The sequence below is a fragment of the Rattus norvegicus genome, chromosome 1 (assembly GCF_021556685.1).
Source record: "Rattus norvegicus strain SHRSP/BbbUtx chromosome 1, alternate assembly SHRSP_T2T, whole genome shotgun sequence".
NCBI classification, from domain to species: Eukaryota; Metazoa; Chordata; class Mammalia; order Rodentia; family Muridae; genus Rattus; species Rattus norvegicus.
In genome coordinates this window covers 60,555,797-60,565,423 of record NC_141534.1, presented here as the reverse complement: position 1 = coordinate 60,565,423, position 9,627 = coordinate 60,555,797, and the positions used below count along the sequence as shown (strand labels likewise).

The 9,627-nt window shown below is 44.9% G+C and overlaps 1 pseudogene across 1 annotated transcript; it reads right to left on the bottom strand.

Annotated features, from left to right (window-relative positions):
* Nucleotides 1-992: 992 nt before the first annotated feature.
* LOC148007060 (sperm motility kinase Y pseudogene) lies at nt 993-6,034 on the bottom strand (annotated as a pseudogene). The gene is made up of 2 exons (XR_015646151.1): nt 2,851-6,034; nt 993-2,124 (listed from the first exon to the last, which is right to left on the bottom strand). The product of XR_015646151.1 is annotated as a sperm motility kinase Y pseudogene (transcript).
* Nucleotides 6,035-9,627: the final 3,593 nt, after the last annotated feature.

The following is a 9,627-nucleotide window of genomic DNA, read 5'->3' as shown; positions in this document are numbered from 1 at the left end:
TCCTCTGGGGAGTCTGTCTCCAGACCCATAAAAATAAGATGTCAGGAAGAAGCTGGAGAAGCAACAGCAAATGCACCTTGTGCATATGCTAAGCAAGGAGATCCATGAGTTGCAAAACAAGGGGGATGGTAGTGCAGAGGAGACTGACTGCCTGTGGACGCTTATGCTGGAGTGGCAGTTCCAGAAGAGACTTCAGGCCATATTTCTTGCGTTTCTCCCAGGTTCATTTCATAAAACTGTTCAAGAAGCACAACATTTGATGTTTCCATAGTAGAAATTTATAACAACAATGTTTTTGCCCTTCTGGCCTTAGACAGTTCTACAGTGGTGTCTATGGTTAAGTGCCAGGCAGTGAGAACCCAGGAGTGACATTCAGAGGTACACAGGATGATCAGCAGGTGAGGTGCTCCTGGAGCCCAGTGTCCTGAGTGCAGGTCCTCAACCTTACAGCTGCCCACTCCAGCTGTGCCTGGGATGGAGCCAGTGCTACCAACCTAGGAAGCAGCTCAGGGAGTGTGCTTAGTATGTGCCCCATTGCTTCAGTGCATGACAAGGTTAATCTGCAGGAGTAGCAAGGATTTTAGCCAGCTCTCGTTCTGTATCTGAGGAAGAACATGTCTTTAAGAACATCAATATGCTCACCTCTAGCACATATCAGCTTTATATATCAAAGATATCATAATAAAGCTGTTTAAAACATAAAAAGTTATAAGGTAGCTCAAGGGTAGGATTACTGACCCTGAGTATTATATCTAATTACACACACACACACACACACACACACACACACACACACACACACTGAAAGAGCTACAAAAGTTGGAAAAATAAACGAATTTTAAAAATATATAAATAAATGTATAATTATTAAAATCTATATGAGAGTCAATGTTTATCACCCAGCATTGAGGAAGGGGCTTAGAGAAATGAATTATCCCCCTCCAACCTCAAAAAACATACGCACACACACAATCAATGACATGTGTAATTATACCAGGAAATACCCGCATTTTATAGAATGCCATAATCGAAAGTAAGAACCATCTTTTTTGTTAAGGGTTGCCAATACATTCTTTTTCCAAGGTGTGTGCAGCTGTGCCAGTCTTGTTCATTATGGGATGGAAGAGGCCCCTGACCTGTGAGCCTAGAGGTGAGCAGGGGATCTTTGCTCCATTCTGAGACTGAGAAAGGCAGGATGCCCACAAAAGGGTCCATAGCAGGGAAGGTTTTCAAGCTATGGATAGTCCTGGAAAAGCCTATACCAGGCACACAGTTAGCAGTGATGTGTTTGCAGGGAGTCCAAGGAACCAGCTTTGTACTGATGCAGGTGGGCAAGCATTTATCATCCACCTCCCACTCTGACAGCAATGAGAGTATTGCTTAAGTTTTATTTCATAGATTTGATCCCTAACCAAAATACCAAAAACTCCACCCCAAAGACTGCACCCTTAATGATGTAGCAAATAGAATAGTGGATGCTAGGCCAGGAACCTTTGACTCTTCTAATACCATTGTGTATTTCCGAGCAAGGAAGGAGAGGTATCAATGGACAGCAGTCTGTTTCCCCACGAGTACTCTACCACTGAGTTAGTAGCCTTAGCCCTCCTCACCTCTAGAAAAAGGGTGTCACTAAGTTGTCCAAGCTGATCTTAAACTAATGATGTAGACCAGGCTAGCCTTGAAGTTCTGATCCCCCTACCTACTGTGTGTCTTGAGTGTCTGGTATTACAGGCCCGTTTCTCTATGGATTAGTAGCCCATGGAAGAGTCCATGATCCCATGACCCTCTAGTTCTCACCCTGTGGAGCTATTGGCCTAAGGGGGAGATGGAGTACATCTGAAGGGATGAGTCAACAAGACAACTCTGTAGAGTGGGGAACTCATCATTCATATTGGGTCCCTGCTGGGAAGAGGAGAAATCAAGAGGAGGGAGGAGGCTTGGTGTTGGGGAATCCTCCTCTTCCTCCTCTTTCTCCTCCTCCTCCTCCTTCTGCTGCTAATGCTGCTGGTGCTATTGCTGTTTCTCCTGTTGGTGCTGTAGCTTCTGCTGGTGTCTTTTCATTGGCCATGTGTCTGAAATCACCTCCTGTTTATTCTCAGGACATGACAGAATTTCAAGATGGCACTGTGAGAGAAAAAAAGTCAATTTATTCTAAGCAAAAATCTTATGTGGTAGAATACTTAGATTACCATTTGGAGCTTTGATTGCCTTATTATTTTATTAAATCTTCTTTTCTACTTCTCAGTTAAGATTTTTGAAAGAAATCATTTAGAAATGTTACAATATATATATATATATATATATGTAACAATATATATGAATTGCTAGGTCTTAGGAATGAAAAAATCAGTATGCAAAACAATATGCATGCATGCAGGATTCTGACCATCAACAATAACCCACAAACTAGGTTGTTGATACTTATTCAGTGACAAACCTTGTTATTAATTTTAAGGCTTACTGGAGTGGGATGTTTCATTTGAAAACATAAGACTCTGTTCTGCAGCACTTGTGATTGATGACCACATGTGCTAGAACCAGTAGCCCATGGATGAGTCCATGAGCCCATGAATCTCTAGTCCTCACCCTGTGGGAGCTATTGGCCTAAGGGGGAGCTGGAGTCCATCTGAAGGGATGGGTCAACAAGAAAACTCTGTAGAGTGGGGAATTCATATTGAGTCCCTGCTGGGAAGAGGAGAAATCAAGAAGAGGGAGAAGGCTTGGTGTTGGGGAAACCTCATAAAAGAACTTACAGAAGATACAAGGTAAGAATTGTGGGGAAAATGGAAACCAGAGACAAGAGGAAGGACCAGCATAGAGCAAACTAGAAAGGACAAAGCACGAAGGTACCTGGGCTGTGCCTGCTGCTTGTTATCTGGACTCTCCCTGTGGCTCATTTCTGGGGTGAGATTCTGTTCTGCCCCAGGCGAGGTTTCTTTCTCCTTGGCAAGCAGCAACAAAGCTTTATCAGGGCATTTGCTATATTCCTGGTCCACCCCTGAAAACCTGGGTGCCCGACCCTGCTGGAGATGGGCTTATCCTCTAATGGGGCTCTGTGGGAGACTAGATTATCTTCTTTTATTTCCTTGTTGCTACTCTTCTCACTGAAGATGCTTGTTGTTTGAATGTATAGGACACTCATGGCACATTTGTGATAGTGGTCCTGTGTAGGTGTCATCGGTAGTGGCCTGAGACAACCAGCCACAGTGGACCTTCTTCCTCCTTTTGGATGAACCTTCTGGCCATAATGAGATACGTGACCTTGGGAGAATGACACCTGCAAGGTGCCTAGGACTGGCAGGCTTCCACTCCTCTTCCTTGTAATCTAAAAGCAGCAGCAGGGTGAAGGCTAGGAAATGGGGCTGCAATGGGACTCACTTGCTGTGCCTGGGCTGTGCAGCCATACCCCGGGAGAGCCTGCTGTTGTAGGAAGCAATAAGTTGCCATTTCCTCATTACATTTTCTTTTTATTAGGGATTATTTTATTACAGACGCTTGAAATCCCATGCATTTCCTCGCACCCAAAATTTCAGGGTCTGGCCTGAGGGGAAGCAGTTCTTCACAACGAACTGTGAACCCCTTCCCGTGTTCTTTGAACCAGGCTTGTTTCATCACCTCGCTGGCTGTTGGTCTATACATTGGATTTACTGTTAGTAATTGACTAAGGAGGTTCTCCAGGTCTTCTGAAACCCCACAGGGGGCAGGATACACCCCTGCAACAACTTGTTTTTGTAATTCTTGGATGATCACAGAATCAAATGGGAGCTTTCCCACTACCATATAATACAAGACCACTCCTATTGTCCACATATCATTCTTCATCCCGTCATACAGAAGTCCAAGGAAGCGTTCCGGGGAACCAAAAGAATACGCACCGCAGTGCTGGTTTAGCATTTGTCCAGGTTGTGTTTTGGTGCTAAGCCCAAAGTCGATGGCTTTGACCTTTTTGTTTTTATCAATCATTATATTGTCCACTTTCAGGTCTCGGTGAACAATCCCCTTTCCATGGCAGTAGCTCACTGCTGATAATATCTGTTCAAATATTTGCCGGGCCTCATCCTCCTCTATGTGCCCTGACTCTCTGATGTACTGGTAGAGTTGTTGGCCTTCCACCAGCTCCATTATGAGGTATATTCTAGTTTTGTTTTCAATGACTTGTAAGAGAGAAACAATGTTGGGGTGGTTGATCTTTCTCATTATGTTTTCTTCTGTCATGGCTGGCCGGAACCACTGCTTGTTCTTTCGGAGAACTTTGACCGCCACTGGGGTTCCTGTGAGCTGGTGGTGGGCCAGGAGGACCTTGGCATAGCTTCCTTTTCCAATAGTCTTCAGTACTTTATATTGGGAATGAAAGGTGCCCTCCTGAGAGATACTGGGATCGGGACTAGAAGGTGGTAACTCCTCCTCAGTCTCTGTAGGCATTTTATCAGTACTAATGCCACCTAAAAATAACAAACAAATGGAATCAAATAATGAAAAAGATGGAGCACTTCAGGAACTAAAATTACACATGTGGAACCTAAAAGAAACAAATGAAACAAAAAGAAAAAATAATAACAAATAAAAGACTAGACTAGAAAAATAGAGTAAAATTATGAACAGGGGGAAATATGAAGAATCATAAGTAAAAGCCACCCAAATAACCATCCCCAAAAGAGAAAGCCAAGAGCACACAAATACTAAATGTAATGATGGAAATAAAAATCGTTATACTACAATAGGATTGGGCGGCCAAAGCTGATCAATACTGTGAATGGATTGTTTGAAGAAAAAGGTCAGATAAAAGAAATGAGAGGAGAAAGACTGAGTATAAGACAAAACAAACAAATGTAAAAAGCCAACACTTAAGGGAAAACTCCATTGAATTTCAGGACCTAGTGATCTACAAAAATCCACAACTCTCCAGAGCAAAATACTGAAAATTAAAATTAACCAACCACAAGGAATAAGGCAGTTAAATATCAGTGAACAGTAAACCTTAAACAAAGGCCGAAGAGTCAAGGTGTCACAAAGGGCAAATTTGTATCATGTCTAAGCCAATGATTGCTTGTACTCAATAAATAGAGAAACAGAAATAATGTAAAAGGATGAAACTGCAGGACATTGAAAATGGAGATAGAGTGAATCATCCGACTGCAGAACCGTAAATAATCAAAGCAATAATATAGCATGTGAGAACATAAAAACCACCACCAAAATGAATCCAGCAATCCATAATAAATAAATAAATAAATAAATAAATAAATAAATAAATAAATAAAACAAAACCACAATAAGGAAATAGTCAGTGGTCTTGAGAATATATGGCCTAATTCTATCTCTTAAACACATAGAAAAAACATCAATCCATAAATAAGCAGCCAGCAGTCTACGTAGGCCTTTAATCTGATATTATGGGGTTGGCATATCAAATTCCTGGGAGCCACTGGAAACCCAAGACAGGTACTTGGGCAGCTGCAGGCCAGTGAGAGAGCCTGTCTTGAAAATGAGGTTGAGGACCTTCCTCAGGAACAGGAGCCGGGGTGACTTCTAACCTCTACACTCTTTTGCACTGAGGTGCAGGTAATATAGATACAAGGGGCAAAAGGGGATGGGCACGTGCGTGCACACACAAACACACACACACACACACACACACACACACACACACAGGCACACACACAGATAAACGCCCAGATTCATACAAAACACAATCACGTAGGAACAGGCACACTCATACTTACACACAAGTAAACCTGGAAAAATGCACATCACAGACACACACACACACACACAGGGACACACACACACACAAAAGAGGTGGTACACACATACAAACATACACACAAACAAACCTGTAAACTCACACACTCCTACATATACTGACAAACATACAAGCGAAAGTGTACACACACTCACACACAGGCAAATCTGTCAGCACACACTCTCTTACACACACTGATACATACACATATACACAGTACAGTAAAATCCAATACAACCACACACAGCTCACAAGATACAAACAAGTCGCAGAGGGCTCCACTCCACACCTCCTCTCCAAGCACTCAAAGAAATCCAGGCCTGGCAACAGCTAACATCTGTTGGCTGGGATGCCTCACAGTCGCTCCTCATGAGGTCATAATAGGACCTGTCATGACATGGTTGGGAAGGGCTTCAAGGCTCTGGCTTCTGTGGGCTATGGAGAGATTTAAGGCTTTTAGAAATCAAAGCCTGTAAGATGTTTACCTCTCCTCAGTTCTCTGTTTTGAATATTTGCTGTGCCCCCTGCTTTAAAGTCCTCATGTCTATGCTCGCTGTGTCACTTTTTCTTTGAATTCTGAATGATTAGCCTCAAACTGATGGTACAGATTTTAAAAAATGAAAAAAGACAAAGCTGTGTTTCTAAACTGACCCATCAAGATGACACTGTTCTCATAAATCCTCAGAAAGGCTCTAGGTTATCATCAAACACCTGAGACAAAGCTGCAGGGATAGGCAGAGCACTTGCCTCCCAAGGGTAAGGAATTGAGTTTCAATCCCCAAAACCCCCAAGAATGTTGGGTGCATCAGCAAAGCCCATAAGCTCAGCATCTGTGGAGTGGGGAGGGGTTGGGGCTTGAAGACAGGTGGTCTGACATGCAGGCGTGAGGACCTGTCCAGAGGATGGCCTCTGACAGAACAGGGGGTAGTGGTATGCATGGACACCTAGGCACATAAGGGGGTATGCATATACAGGCAGACACTTCCTATCACACAGAGGTTGGCATGATGTATAGAAAACCAAGTCCATCCTGAGTGTAGGGCTCACTTTAAATATTAAGGTCCAGTGATGGAACAGGCATGTATGAGGACAAGGAGCTCTGTGCAACCTGGGACCAGAAGGAACAGAGTGGCTATGCTGACACAGTTGAAATGAATTCTCAATCACAGTCTGTGACAGCCAGGTCACAGGACCCAGTCTGCTGTGTTATTTGTGAGCAGCCAGTGCAGCCAGAAGCTAACTATTGAGCACTGACTGGCCCAAGCCCAGAAAGGGTCTCTGTTTCTCAGAGTGCTGGGGGCAGTGCAGTGTGTAGCGCTTTCCTTCTGAAGACTCTTCTGGGGTTTGGAGTCCCCTGTAGAGGACTCTCATGGCTGCAGACACTCAGCCTGGGAGGAAAGATCCTCATCTGTAGAGTTCACTGAAAGGCCTGAGAGCAGAAAAGGAAAGAAACAGCAAAATGTGCCACCTCTGCTCACTGTGGTTCAGCTTCTGCCTTTGCAGCTGAGCTCAGGTGCCCTGGAGTCCTCCCTAGCCTGAGTCAGTGATCTCAAGTTTAAGTCCCTACTTCCTGGTTTGTAGTATCAAACAAAGCACAGTATCAGGCAAGAAAAGCTGTGAACGCCATCTAGACATTGTTGTCTACATTTGAGGGGGACTGTTGAGCCCCAAAGGGAGCAAGGGTTACAAGGTCAGGTATTATAGGAATGGCCAGGGTTGGAATCCAAGTTCCAATCTCCCTTTGCTCTGGGTAGAGGGTAGGCCTGGCAATTGGTTCCTGCTGTGTACATGGGGAGAATCAAAGGGTCTTATGGGATCGCTGGCACAGACCTGCCCAAGCATGGCTTAGGGAGCCTCACACCAACTCAATATTTGATGTGTTCCCAGTTTTGTCTACCACCCTCAGCTGTGTGCCATTTTCCCTGCCTCCTGCAAGGGACTCTAAATATCTTCCTATAAAAGGCGATCAAGGAGGAGTTGCACAAGGACAGGTGGGGCTCTGTGGGGAGGTTCACATGGGCTAACACATTAGAGGGCCACAGTCCCTGGACTGATGCTGAATGGACACTCTCCACTGACATCCAACAGAGAGATCTTCACAGAGATCAAGAGAAGGCTTCTCTGAATAGCTGTGCAGAGCACCTCCGATTCATGGACTTAGGACTGACACCCATAGGATGCTTTTGAGGAGCCGATTGTGATTCAAGGGCTCATCTGCCTGGGTCCATGTGCCTCTAGAGATGAGCCCAGGACTTGGCTGTCGCTGGTTATGGAGACAGATCAGAGGATGGGAGGGGGCTTGTCCTTGGCTCCTGGGAGTAGAGCAATTTTTCTTTCCCTGCCCCTACTTTTTTTGCTTTTCTTTCCTTGGCATAAGGAGGGACTGGAAGAAGTCTCTCTATGGGGAGTGAGGCTGGCTGGGAAACTGCTCGCTGTTCTACATTGTCATGCTGCTGGGTGCTTGGGGTGGTTGGCAGGATAACCTCTGCACCATTCCAGTCTGCTTCTCTCCACTTTATCCATGCATCCCTGTCCCTGCGCTGGGAGACCTGGATACAAAAGTCCCACCTGTAGCTTCCAGTCCAGGGATGGAGTCCCTCAGTGAATGGATTCCAGATGGTTCTCTGTAAAGCAGCATCGAACAGGGTAGTTACTGAACATGTAGGTACATGGAGGAGGATACTGCACTGCACCCACCCACATTTCATATAAAACCAATCCTCATGCTCAGGTACTAATTGGTTCTATTTACACCTTTCACCATTTTTGCTATTCACTGTACTGTGAAGGGTGAATTTTCATTGTTTCACTTCTGCAAAAAGACAGAGTTTAGCATTGGAGACTCCCTACAGCCTGGCTGGAAGGGAGGCCTACACCCATGTGTCCTTAGGAAAAAGCTCTTTCATAGGATGCCTCCCTGAGTCCCAGGATGTATGGAGGGCTCTGAGCCCTATCCAGGGTTGACCTCAGTATATTAACGGGAGCAGAGGCTTCTCTCTGATAGAACAGTACCACCCTCCTGCAAGATGTCTATGATGGTTTGTATATGCTTAGCTCAGGGAGTGGCAATATTAGGAGGGGTGGTCTTGTTAAAGTAGGTGTGTCACTGTGGGCATGGGCTTTAAAACACTTTTCCTATCCACATGCAAGCCAATCTTCCCCAAGCAGCCTTCAGATGAATATGTAGACCTCTCACTTACTCTGGCACCATGACTGCCTGGATGCTGCCATGCTCCCAGCTTGATGATACTGGACTGAGTCTCTGAACCTGCAATCCTGTGTCCATTAATGTTGTCCTTATAAGAATGCATTGGTCGTGGTGTGTCTGTTCTCAGCAGTAAACCCCTAACTGAGACAATGTCAATGTTCCCTGCTCCAGCTTCCTGGCTATAGAAGCTTCACACATGACCGGTATTCTCTTGGGATATGGGCCTAATAGGCTCTAGGCTGTCTGCTTGATCTGAGAGTGTTAGGACATCCTGCTCCTAAGGGCATTGTTACTGTTCCCATGCAATACTGTGAAAACATCAGCAGGCTCCTGCTTTCTTACCCCCTGAACACAATGCTGCTTTTTCCAGGAGTGGATCCAACATATCTCAGAACCTCCTCAGGAACTATGTGTTTCCCAAGGATTACCTGCACTTGCTTACACACCCCTATTCTGTGTCCTGAAAACTTTTAAAAGCCCATTCATCTGAGACTGGTGAGTTCAGGACAGTAGTCCCAAGTGTCTTGTCCTACGCTGACAGTTCATTCTCATGAGGCATCACTTACCCTTGACAGAGTATTTTTCGAAGGGGCATTGGATGTGCAGGAGAATTGTGTGTGCTGACTCCTGTCAGATCAGCACAGGATGCCATCAAGGCCCCATTTGCTCTTGATTT